A 12,486-nucleotide genomic window follows, 5' to 3' on the forward strand; every position below is an offset into this window, starting at 1 on the left:
CAGAAACTCTTCCTTTGTGTCCTGTGTCTATGGCCTTGGGTGGCAGTTCTCATAAACCAGCTGAACTCTGAATTACACAATGAAAGGCCTTATTGTTACCACAGATAGATGTCAGTAAATTGTTTTGTTAAATTTGACGTTGATATTTTGCCCTTTTACAAGATTTCATTCATCTGGTGTTAAATTCCTGTACAAAATTGTTTTCGTCTCTCATTAATTAGTAAAAACGCATATTGTTAGTGAGACTTTGTCTCTCAACTTAAATTCACTCTCAGGCATACCCGTCTTTGAAGCCCTTGGCATCTTGGACACAGGACCTGTGCCAGCACGTGGAGCGTTTTGCATGCTGGGCTGAGACGGCTCGCCCTCCTGTTCTTTTCTGGCTGTCTGGGTTTACCTTCTCCATGGGCTTCTTCACCGCTGTACTACAGAGCTCTGCATGCCAGCACAACGTGAGACACACACCCTCAGTTACACATCATGAGGCTCATACATATTCACACATTCTCAACAGAGCACACTTTTAGAGCAACAAACACATGTGGGGAAGACTCTGTAGCATCTTCTTATACTTATAAACGCTACAGACTCTGGAGAGTTTTCAAAGATAACTTTCCGAGCCAGTGCAGCTTGGCTGGATTATCCATGAATTATCCATCCATATAGGTTTAATCGGTCTAACAACTCACTCACTCAGACAGACACTGAAGAGCAAGTCACTACTTTCGTCATGTCCAACTTGAAATGAACCAAGTGAACTGTTACTGTGTTCTTTGAGACTTAAAGGAATATTCTGGGTTCAGTACAAGTTAAGCTCAATCGACAGCATTTGTGGCATAATGCTGATTGTCACAAAAATTAATTTAGACTTGACCCTCTTTTTCTTTAAAAAAAAACAAAAAAAAAACTGGGTTACAGTGAGGCACTTACAATGGAAGTGGGGACCAATTTTTGGAGGGCTTAAAGGCAGAAATGTGAAGCTTATAATTTTAAATTGTAATTTTTACAGTCATTTAGGGTTTTAGGGTTTGTTGACATTACAACATGGCAACGACGTTGTAAATTGGCTATAACTTTGCACAGAGAAGGTTAATAAGCTATTTGATCACTAAAATCATGTTAATACACATATTGTTCACTACTTGTGGCTATACTTTTTTTAAAGAAAAGGAGGGATGAGTCAAAAAATGTTTTTGTGGTAATCAATATTATGCCACAAATGCTGTTGATTGAGCTTAACTTGTACTGAACCCAGAATATTCCTTTGAAGATACATATTCGGAAAAGAGTTTTGTAATAAATGGTACTTAAAGGGATAGTTCACCTAAAAATGAAAATTATCTCATCATTTACACGCCCTCATGCCATCCCAAATGTGTATGACTTTCTTTCTTCTGCAGAACTCAAATTAAGATTTTTAGAAGAGTATTTCTGCTCTGTTGTTCCTCACAATGCATGTGAATGGGTGCCAAAATTGTGATGCTACAAAAAGCACATTGAGGCAGCATAAAAGTAATCCATAAGACTCCAGTGTTTTAATCCATATTTTCAGATGTGATATGATAGGTGTGGGTGAGAAACAGATCAATATTTAAGACCTTTTTTGCTTGAAATTCTTCTCCCTGCCAGCAGGTGACAATATGCATGAAGAATGCGAATCACCAAAAACACAAGAAGAAGAATGTGAAAGCGATCTGTTTCTCATCCACACCTATCATATCTTTTCTGAAGACTGATTTAACCACTGGAGTCTTATGGATTACTTTTATGCTGACTGATGTGATTTTTGGTGCTTCAAAATTTTGGCACCCGTTCACTTACACTGTATGGACCAATAGAGCTGAGATATTCTTCTAAAAATCTTAATTTGATTTCAGCAGAAGAAAGAAAGTCATACACATCTGGGATGGCATACAGGTGAGTAAATGATGAGAGAATTATTAAGTACTGTACATGTTTATCAAAACATGTAACCAAAAACAGTATTGTTTTTGTTTAGTATTTTTGTTTAGTACTATTTGGACCAGTTACTAAGGGGGAAGGGGATGCTCCCTAAAGAGTACATACTTAAAAAATTGTTTATGGAGAGGAACTGGGAATGTTATGTGGAACTGTAATTCCTATCCCTTTTCATGTGTATTAGCAGTTGTATTTTCATTATAAATCTGTGTTTAGTTTTACAGCTGTCACATGGGCTTCAGTTACATTTCTTTCTTTCTGTCTCTGTTGGAGGTAAGAAAGCAGATAAAATGTCATTGTCATTACAGTAACACTGTAACACATTGTAACAAGCACTGTAAGACCTTTCTGAGACACACTCTGCAGGGTCTCGCTCAAACACACTCTGTCTCACATACACACACTTTGCAGAAATGCATTTACACACACGCGCGCACACACACACACACACAGTCTGCAGGGAATGCAGCCCAATCTTGCTCCATTACCTCTCTAATGCCCCAGAGTTTATGTTTATTCCCTAATCCTTTTGGGATCTGCAAACAGCAAAATAACACCCTGAACTGCTCAGTGTCTTCAAGAGCCAAGAAGCAAAATGAGCTTCATGAGATGATCAAAAAAAACACCTACACCTTGAATAGTCAATTCTGCAGTAAAATAAATAACTGACAGAAAGCAGCACACATACCGACAGGTGGCCCAATAAGAACAGAGGATCCACTCAAAATGCTGTAAAGGTTTGCGTGTAGAAAGTATTTTAAAAGCTGCCAAATCCCTGTTGACCAACCAGTGTTCCTGAATCCTGAAAGCAGTGTTGTGTTTGCTGTGCAGGTATCTGTAGACACTCTTTCCTGGGAGTTCACTGTCAGCACTGTGGATGACAAAAATCTGCTTTTCCTCCCAAGGTGAGTAACTGCTGCCATCCCCTGTCCATTAGGAGCTGATGCACCTGACATTTGCATCTCTCTCTCTCTCTCTCTCTCTCTCTCTCTCTCTCTCTCTCTCTCTCTTTCTCTCTATGTTGCATGCTGGGAGTTGGTGAGAGTGGTGGTGGTGGTGAGAGCTGCTGCTTGAGTGGTGAGAGTTTCTAAATCTTGCTTTTTCCTATTTACTTTTTCTTTTCTTTCCAGAAAATACATGGTTTAGAAAGCAAATTGTAAAATAGTTATATATTGGTGATTGTGTGGCAGAATGGCGTCTCTTGATGAGACGCCGCCATTATCACTCCGTAATGGTTTCAGGTGTGTTGCTGAGGATAATGCCACAGTGGAGGATGTGTTAATTGCAGTTGGGGATCAGATTGGTATTGAGAACATTGTATCTGCATCACGCATGAATCAGGCTGTCGTTGTTTTTTTGAAAGAACAAAATTTAGTTAATCGTTTAATAGTAAATGGCCTTACTGTTAAAGATGCTTTTGTGCAACTTTCTCCGCTGTATACATCGACAACGAAGGTAACAATTTCAAATATCCCACCTTTCGTATTCAATGACGTTTTGCAACTTGAGTTAGCTCGTTTTGGAAAAGTTGTTAGTCCCTTTAAAACTGTTCCGCTTGGATGTAAACATCCGGCTCTGAAGCATGTTGCGTATTTTAGACGGTTTGTTTACATGGTGCTAGAATTGCCTGAGAATACACTGGATATTAATTTTCGTGTGAAACATGAGGGAAGATTATATATGGTGTATGCAACTACTGGCAGCATAAGATGTTTCGAGTGTGGAGACATGGGACACAAGCGTCTTACGTGTCCACATAAGAAAATAGGTGCAGAAAACGCAGTAGGATGAGAGAATGATGTCGCAAATAATAGCGTTGATCTGGTTGATGCGGCCCAAGATGAGGTTGTTCCACTTGTTGAGGTGAGTGATGATAATTCAGATGCTGTGTTACCGGCTGTTGACACTGCAAATGATGATGCTGTAGCTAATGTGGCCCCAAAGATTAGTGTAACTGATTTAGTTTCTGATGTTAATACTGATGAAGAAGTAGCTAGTACTAGTGGTACTAAACAGTTGGAAAGTGCAAATGATGGAACTGAAGAAAAATCGTATTCAGGCGTCTTGAATAATGAGGAAATGGATGTGGAGGAGGAGCAGTCTGATGATACAGAGTCACAAGTTTCTATGTGTGAAAATGATGGTAATTCACAGGGAGTTGTATTTAACACATCTCAGGCAGTTTTTTCAGGAGGTTTCAACAAAGATTCTTTGTATAGTCTGGAACAAATCAATAGTTTTCTGGATGAAACGTATGGTAAACAAATGAACAAATGACTTCTCTGATATAGACAAATTTGTTCAATCTGTTATTTTTTATCAGAGGACTGTTGGAGTTGAGGAACTTAGTGAGAAGAAGCGTTTTCGGCTGAAAAAGCATCTTACCACTATGAGAAAAAGTAAAGCAATGAATAGGAGAAAGAGCAAATCAAAGGATCGCAAATAATCATGCATTACACTGTGTCTTTTCTTTGCTTTCCTATCATGCTTTATTCATTATTTCCCATCTTAATTTTGTGTATGGATGTTTTGAGGATAGGCTCTTTAAATATTAATGGTGGGAGGGATAGTGTAAAGCGTGCTATAGTCTATGAAACAATTGAACAAAAAAAGCTTGATATTGTCTTTCTCCAAGAAGCTCATAGTGATTTAATGAATGAAGCTGAGTGGAATTTGTGGTGGAAAGGACATAAAATACTTAGTCATGGTACAAATTTAAGTAGAGGGGTGGGCATCTTTTTCTCTTCAACCATAAGGGTGGATATTATAAGTACAGAGGAACCAGTGAAGGGTCGTTTGTTGGTAGTTAAAGCTCAAATTCAAGGAGTGCTTGTTTTCCTGATAAATATTTGTGCACCAACAGTAGGACAGGAAGGCCTACATTTTTAAATATACTTAATGAGAGTCTTAAAAAGTGTTCTAATGAAGGATGTGTTGTCATTGGTGGAGACTGGAACTGCACTATAAATTTTACTATAGACCGTAATACTGAGGAACCTCATATACAGTCCTCAAGTGCATTGTCAAAACTCATAAAAGATTTCCAGCTTTTGGATATGTGGAGAATTAAACACCCTAATTATAGACAGTATACATGGATTAAGGCTTTTAATAATAGAGTTAGTGCTGCCCGATTAGATTTTATGTGTCAAAATATTTTAATAGTAGAGTAGAATGTTGCATTTGTCCTGTAGGTTTTTCTGATCATCATTTAATTATTATGACAATGACCATGTCAAATGTACCTAGAAAATCGGTTTACTGGCATTTTAATGTTAAATTGCTGCAGGATGCTGCTTTTTGTGATAATTTTGTTTTCTTTTGGGAAAATTGGAAAAAGAAAAGTTCTTTTGAAAACTTGAAACAGTGGTGGGATGTAGGCAAGACTCAAATAAAAAAAAAATTGTCAGCAGTATACAGCCAACTGTAGTAGTAGAATAAAGAATGTGAATCACTTGAAAAGCAAATTAATTCAATGGAATTGCAGTTGGTTGATGCACATAATTCTGTATTGTACAATGATTTACAAAAGACAAAGAGAGAGCTAAGTCTGGTCCTAAATGAGAAAGTAAAGGGAGCTTTGATAAGGTCCTGTTTCATGTCTTTAGCAGAAATGGATGCCCCAACTTCTTTTTTTTTTTTTTTAACCTGGAATATAAAGTGGCTCAACAAAAACAAATGCCTTGTCTTAAACTTCCTGATGGGAGGATAACGTCTAAGACTATAGAAATGAGAAACCATGCTGTGGATTTTTATTCAAGTCTTTATGCTGCAGAAAACTGTGAAAATGATGACTGTATGACACAGCTTCTTCAGGGTCTTCCTCAGCTGGACTCTGATTCTAAAACTGTCTTGGATGCTAGTATAAAATTTAAGGAAATTACTGCTGCTGTAGGACAACTCAGTTCAGGACAATCCCCTGGAATAGATGGATTGCCAGCAGACTTTTATAAAAGGTTTTGGAACTGCATTGGACACGATTATTTTGATGTATATTCTTACAACAGAATATACATTTTTTTTTTTTTTTTCAAAATGTCTGGCAAATAGATTAAAAAATTACTTGGGTTTGGTTGTACACAAGGATCAATCATATTGCATTCCAAAGAGGTCTATTATGGATAATTTGTTTTTAGTGCGAGACATTGTAGATATTTGTAATGGTTTCAATGTGAATGTTGGATTAATTGCCCTGGATCAAGAGAAGGCTTTTGATCGTGTTGACCACAATTATCTTTTTAATGTATTGAAGGTTTTTGGTTTTGGTGAAAGGTTTTTAAATTTGATACAGTTATTATATAACGGTGCATCATGTATGGTTAAGGTAGGGGGCGCTTTGAGTCGGCCAGTTTCTATTCTAAGGGGTATTAGGCAAGGCTGTCCATTGTCTGGTCAACTATATAGTTTAGGAATTGACCTGCTGCTTTTTAAACTTCGAGAAAGATTGTCAGGTTTTAATGTGCCTGGTTTTTCTTTAGACTCAAGAATTTCTCTTTCTGCTTATGCTGATGATATCACAGTTTTTGTAAATCACACTGAGGATATTAAGTGTTTATCTGACGTACTTAGTCTATATGAGAAAGCTTCATCAGCTAAAGTGAACTGGGCTAAAAGTGAAGCTTACTGGGCCGGTAAAGGGGAGTTTGATAGTCTCCCAAAGTTACCTGGGGACCTTAAGTGGGGTAGAGAGGGACTTAAATTGTTGGGAGTTTTTTTGGGGTCAAATGATTTTCAAAAGCTAAATTGGGAGGGTATAGTGGAGAAAGTGTGCAGCAAGTTGTCTAAATGGAAATGGTTGCTACCTCAGTTGTCCTATAGAGGAAGGATTTTAGTGACCAATAATTTGGTTGCTTCTACTCTGTAGCATAAAATAACTGTGTTACAGCCACCTGCTGGACTTATTGAGGAAATTCAAAGGAAACGTATGAATTTTTTTTGGTCTGGACAACACTGGATTCGTGCTGCTGCTTTATACCTTCCTGTTCAAGAGGGAGGTCAAGGATTGATAGACATCAGATCCAGAATTATGGCTTTCCGTTTAAAAGCAGCTCAGAGACTGTTGTATCACACGGATGTATCATGGCTAAAGACAGCTTCTGCTCTTCTCAGGCGGGTCAGAAGTATGGGACAAACATTTGTTCTTAATGGAGCTCCAGAATGATGATCGTGCGAATCTTACATCCTTCTATAAGTCAGTTCTGGAGGCATGGAAGGTGTTTACCATTTCACGTTCATCAGATACACATGCTGGATTATGGCTTTTTGAAGAGCCACTTTTTCTACCTTCAAGATTTATGTCTGGTCCCAGTCTGCGTGCATGTTTAACTGCTGCTGGATGCACAAAGTTGGGACATATTTTGACTATAAGCTCAGAGGAATTGAGTAAAAGGACTGGGGTGAGATCTTTGCAGCTGCTGAAACAAGATACTACTGAAATATTTATGTCTTTGCATGTGGATCATAAGACTTTGACAAATGATTCAGTAGCAACTGATCAATGGAGAAAGGGGGTTCCTTATGTTTTCCCCTCTCTTTATGTAACTATTGCTGTGGGAGAATGGCAAGATGACGGGAAGTGTCTTTTGTCTTTTAAAACCCCTCAGCTTGGAGTTTTTGAGGAAGTATGGAAAAAAGCCCTCTATATTTCCTGTGTGAAGGCATCTAATGTTAATCTTTTGAGTGGACTTCCTTCAACAAAATGGACTGATTTTTTTGGAACTGTTTCTTCCCCTAGAGGCTGCTGGCAGTCCTTATACAAATGCCCAATTGATAAAACAACGGGCGACCCTCAGTGGAGGATTGTACATGGGGCGATAGCCACAAACAGATACGTGGTGCACATTGATCCTTCTGTAGGGGAGGGTTATCCCTTCTGTACAGACGTTGAAACGGTTTTTCATTTATTTGTACAGTGTGTTCGGTTAAATGATTTGTTTTCATTTTTATCTCAATGGTTTATTGAAATTGGTGAAGCTTTCTCTTTTGAAATGTTTATATATGGTCCAAAGTATACAGAAAAAAGAAAAAGTCAGTTGATTTTATTTAATTTTTTGTCTGGTACAGCAAAACTTGCTATTTGGAAATCTAGAAAAAATAAGTTGTCAGGACAGGGTTCTCTGGATGTGTTGAAGATCTTCAATGGTTTGGTGGAGGCCCGGCTTAGAATAGAGCATGCCTATTATAAAATGGCTAAATGTGTAGAGTTTTTCATGTACATTTGGGGGATAAATGAGGTCCTTTGTACAGTAGATGATGATGATGATTTAATGCTTGCTTTTTAAAATGTTTTCTTGTTTTTATTTATTAATAGTATTTTTTTTGTTTTTGTTTTTTTTTTTGTGAGCTTGTAATATTATTGTGAACACCTTATTGTTTTAATAAAGGTGTATTTAAAAAAATCTCTCTCTCTCTCTCTCTCTCTCTCTCTCTCTCTCTCTTTGTCTGTCTGTCTGTCTGTCTGTCTGACTGACTGTCTGTGTCGCCGCTGCCTCGTGTGGTGTGTCATCACTGCTAAAACAGCCCATGTCCTGACTCAGTGTCTTTAGCTCTCTTTACCAGGGACAATTCAAGGATTTAAATCTTAGGGGGCCACAGTGCCCAAAGACACTATAAGATGTGCACATTTAATGTATTTCACTATGTTGTATTCAGGATAGCCAGCTAATTTTCATTCTAAATATGATCATAAACACATATAAAGTGATAAAAAAAAAAAAAAAAACAACTGAAACCGCTGAAAGAACCATTGAAATAATATATATATATATATTTTTTTTTATTATAGCAATTTTAAACTAACCCTAACCAATTGTGATCTAAAATAAAAATGAGTTACACAAAACAGACCTCCTTACCCTTAAACAACACCTAAACCTAGCTGATAGTGTCCAAAAGCAAAAAGAGAAAGGAAAAGCACATTTTCTTGTCGCTTCTATGACACTCTGGTCTCACGTGTCAGTTTGTGTGCTTGACTGGTCTCAAATTGCCTTCCTCCAAGTCCAAATCCAACTATCAGGTGAGCTACTGCACAAGCTAATCATGTTGGAATAAGTGTGTAAATGTAGGAGTCTGTAATACAAGCGTTAAAATGTATCGTTTTTCAAATTATGCATTATAGTAAAAGTGTTTCTATATCATAACATAGCAGTGTGTGAGTAACAGAGCACAAAATAAGTGTTTATAAAGTCATAATCAGCCATTGTACTCGTGATATGTGTGAAAGTTAATAAAATGCACAGTTGTTGTAGCGCCTCTGGTGTTCATTTCACCAGGAAACTGCGGTGAAATGTTGAACGCGGCACGTAAAAGCAGAGTTAGTACAAGGTGCTTGAAGTGCTTGAAGTCCCAGATGTGTATTGAAGTACTTGAATTTGGCTATTTCAAATGTAAGTCCTGGAAAACCCTTGAAAATAGCCATTTTTACCAAGAGGTGCTTAAAAAGTTCTTTAATTCTAGAAAATCATAAAATATATTGCTTAAATCGTTTAATAAATGAAACGTATTTATTTATTTTCATAAAAACATGACGACAGACCACTGCTGAAGCAGGCAGCGAGCGCATAGTCGGCGCTGTCACGTGACACCTGTTACTTTTGGCAGCACTGTTCAGAATGGGCCAATCACGATCAATTGTTACTGGAGGATTTAAAAAATATATTTTATAGATACTGCTGTGGTGGATTTAACAAATATGAATCCTTGCAACTATCATTTTTAATTAAAAATTAGTCTCTAGAGTGAATAAATTAGATGAGATGTAAAATGTTCTGAGATTTGAATGTAGATCAATGGAGGGTTCAGTTTTTTGAGCCATCTAGCGCCCCCTTGTGTAAAGACAGCTTTGTGTCTCACAAAATAGGTTATTTCTGACAACATTTGGGTCAATATCAAAATATTAAAAGGTATCATTCTATAACCTAACCTTTAATGATATGAAATGGCTTGACTCTCTTTTGCTAATTTTTTTTAGAAAAACTATTTGAAATTGTCTATTGCCAGAAAAAAATCCTTGTCCCCTTCTTCTGGTACACCACTTCTATGAAATGTAAAGTTATTTATTTTGTACTTATTTTTAATACAAGCATTAGTGCAGGGCCGAACAAGTGTACAAAAATGCAAAACAAAATTATTATTAATAATTTAAATAATTTAAAAAGAATGTTTGTCCCTTGATTTCATGGCATTATCAATTATTATCAATGTTAAAATCAATCAATGTTTTTTTTTACGTTTTAACATTTTTGTAAATACAAAAAGTTGTGGAAAATTATTTTTAAGGCCAAAGTTCAGAGGCTGCTTAAATATGCACATAGTGATTTTTCCAGCATGTTAAAAAGATATTAATTCACATTTTAAATGATATTTTCTCACAAAAATATTTGGTGTTGTACACCATTGAACCCTCAAAATGTGGTGTTGTAACCCATTTAACCCTCATTAGTGTTAACTTAGTGTTAACTTGCTTCATTCGTGAAACAAAATTAAATAATAAAAGAACAACAGCCAAGTTGTCCTTTATGAATAACAAAATAATGTCAACATGTTCCAAAATGTTTACCCTCAGCGTTTATAGGCAAAAACTGAACTGAGTGGAAAATGTCAATATTTTGTAAGTTGGAAAATCAACCTTTTTTGAGAATGACCCATTTGCAATTTCTGTCAGTTCCTCACATAAATCTATTGTGTGAAAACACGGAACACAGCACGCGCCATATGGACTATTGTTTACGGACCCAGTTATTCACTTTTGTTGGAAAGAGAATTACGTTTTAAGGGACCACACTACAATTGCACATCAATTGCACATCAATTGCACATCAATTTCGTCATGAATGAACCAAGAATTCTTACTGAGAATATGTAGTTAAAGATGCTCATTGAGATATGTTGTACCTGTAATAAGAGGTGTTTTATAAAAATAAATTAACTGAATAAATAAAATATTTGTATTTAAAATTAACCAATAAAGAATTAGTTTTAATGACATCTCGAGCATAGTCCTTGAAAACAAATAAAAATGTGCTTGAAAAGTCCTTGAATTTAACTTTGAAGCATCTGTACGAACCCTGTAAAAGTTTGTTTGTTTGCAAAAAAATATAGTTATAGTAATGTTCATTCTAAATGAGGTTGCACATTTAGCTTGGTCATTATTTGGAGTGAATTAAATCCAAATGGTGTTTCTGTATGTCATTAGCTTGTGACTCGAGTCTTTTTAATTCGATCAAAAGAGAAAATAACTTGGAAAAGAGGTTTTAATCTCAGGAGACTAACCTGGTTATATAAATGTATAAAATAAAAATAAAAAAGATTAGTTCAGATTTGTTCACTTATTCATTCAGTGACAATTTTAATAAATCACACTTTTATGCCAGAAAGTGGCAACAAATGAACGTCTTATATGTGTTTTGAGTATGCCATTAAACCATTCATAAAGCACCTAGTCATTCATGACTGAAACAAGTCTAATTTTACTTTATTACTATTATACCTAATAAAGTTTATTTTCTTATGCTTTATTACGCTATTATTGAAGTGGCATATTAATGTTATGAAATTAATTTCTTAAGAATGAAATTATGAATATAGAAATACAAAATTAATGAAAATATTAAAGAGATAGTTCACCCAAAAATGAAAATGCCCTTATCATTTACTCACCCTCATGCCATCCCAGATGTGTATGATTAATTTTCTTCTGCAGAACACAAACAAAGATTTTTAGAAGAATATCTCAGCTCTGTAGGTCCATACAATGCAGGTGAATGGTGACCAGAGCTTTTAATGTCCAAAAAGCACATAAAGGCAGCATAAAAGTAATCCTTAAGACTCCAATGGCTAAATCCATGTCTTGAGAAGAGATATGATAGGTGTGGGTGAGAAACAGATGAATATTCAAGTCCTTTTTTTTTTTTACAAAACAAATTCTCCTTCCTGTCCAGTAGGTGGTGATATGCATGAAGAATGTGAATGGCCAAAAACAAGGACTTAAATACTGATCTTTTTCTCACCCACATCTATCATATCACTTCTGGATTTAACCACTGGAGTCGTATGGATTGATTCTATGCTGCCTTTATGTGCTTTTTGGACCTTCAAAGTTCTGGCCACAATTCACATACATTGTAAGGACCTACAGAGCTGAGATACTCTTCCAAAAATCTCAGTTTGTAGAATTGTCTTTAGTTTAGTTCCCTTAAGGCATCTTTACACAAGTGAGTTACAGTAAGGCTGCCATATGCGTGGCCAGAATTCAGTGTAAAGATACAGTGCTTCATAAAAGCTATTTTTTACTCATTTCATATTTCTGTATTCACAATTTTATACTGTATTTAAAACATTAATCTCATTACATTATTTATGCAATCGTAATTACTGTGTAAATACATTAATGCCACCTCCGAGCAGCACTAAAAACAATCTGTGTAAAGACACCTTTTCTTGGTATATATGCCACTTCAGATGCAGATTCTGCACCGCCTTTGCAGTGTTAAGATGAACAAAACGGTTGGCGGAGGACGAATCTCAGTT

At 36.1% G+C, this 12,486-nt stretch overlaps 1 pseudogene; it reads left to right on the forward strand.

Moving 5' to 3' along the window:
* Positions 1 to 12,486, forward strand: part of LOC127439638 (dynein axonemal heavy chain 2-like) — a 124,001-nt pseudogene that overhangs the window by 110,652 nt on the left and 863 nt on the right.

The sequence above is a fragment of the Myxocyprinus asiaticus genome, chromosome 1 (genome assembly GCF_019703515.2).
Source record: "Myxocyprinus asiaticus isolate MX2 ecotype Aquarium Trade chromosome 1, UBuf_Myxa_2, whole genome shotgun sequence".
Taxonomy (NCBI): domain Eukaryota; kingdom Metazoa; phylum Chordata; class Actinopteri; order Cypriniformes; family Catostomidae; genus Myxocyprinus; species Myxocyprinus asiaticus.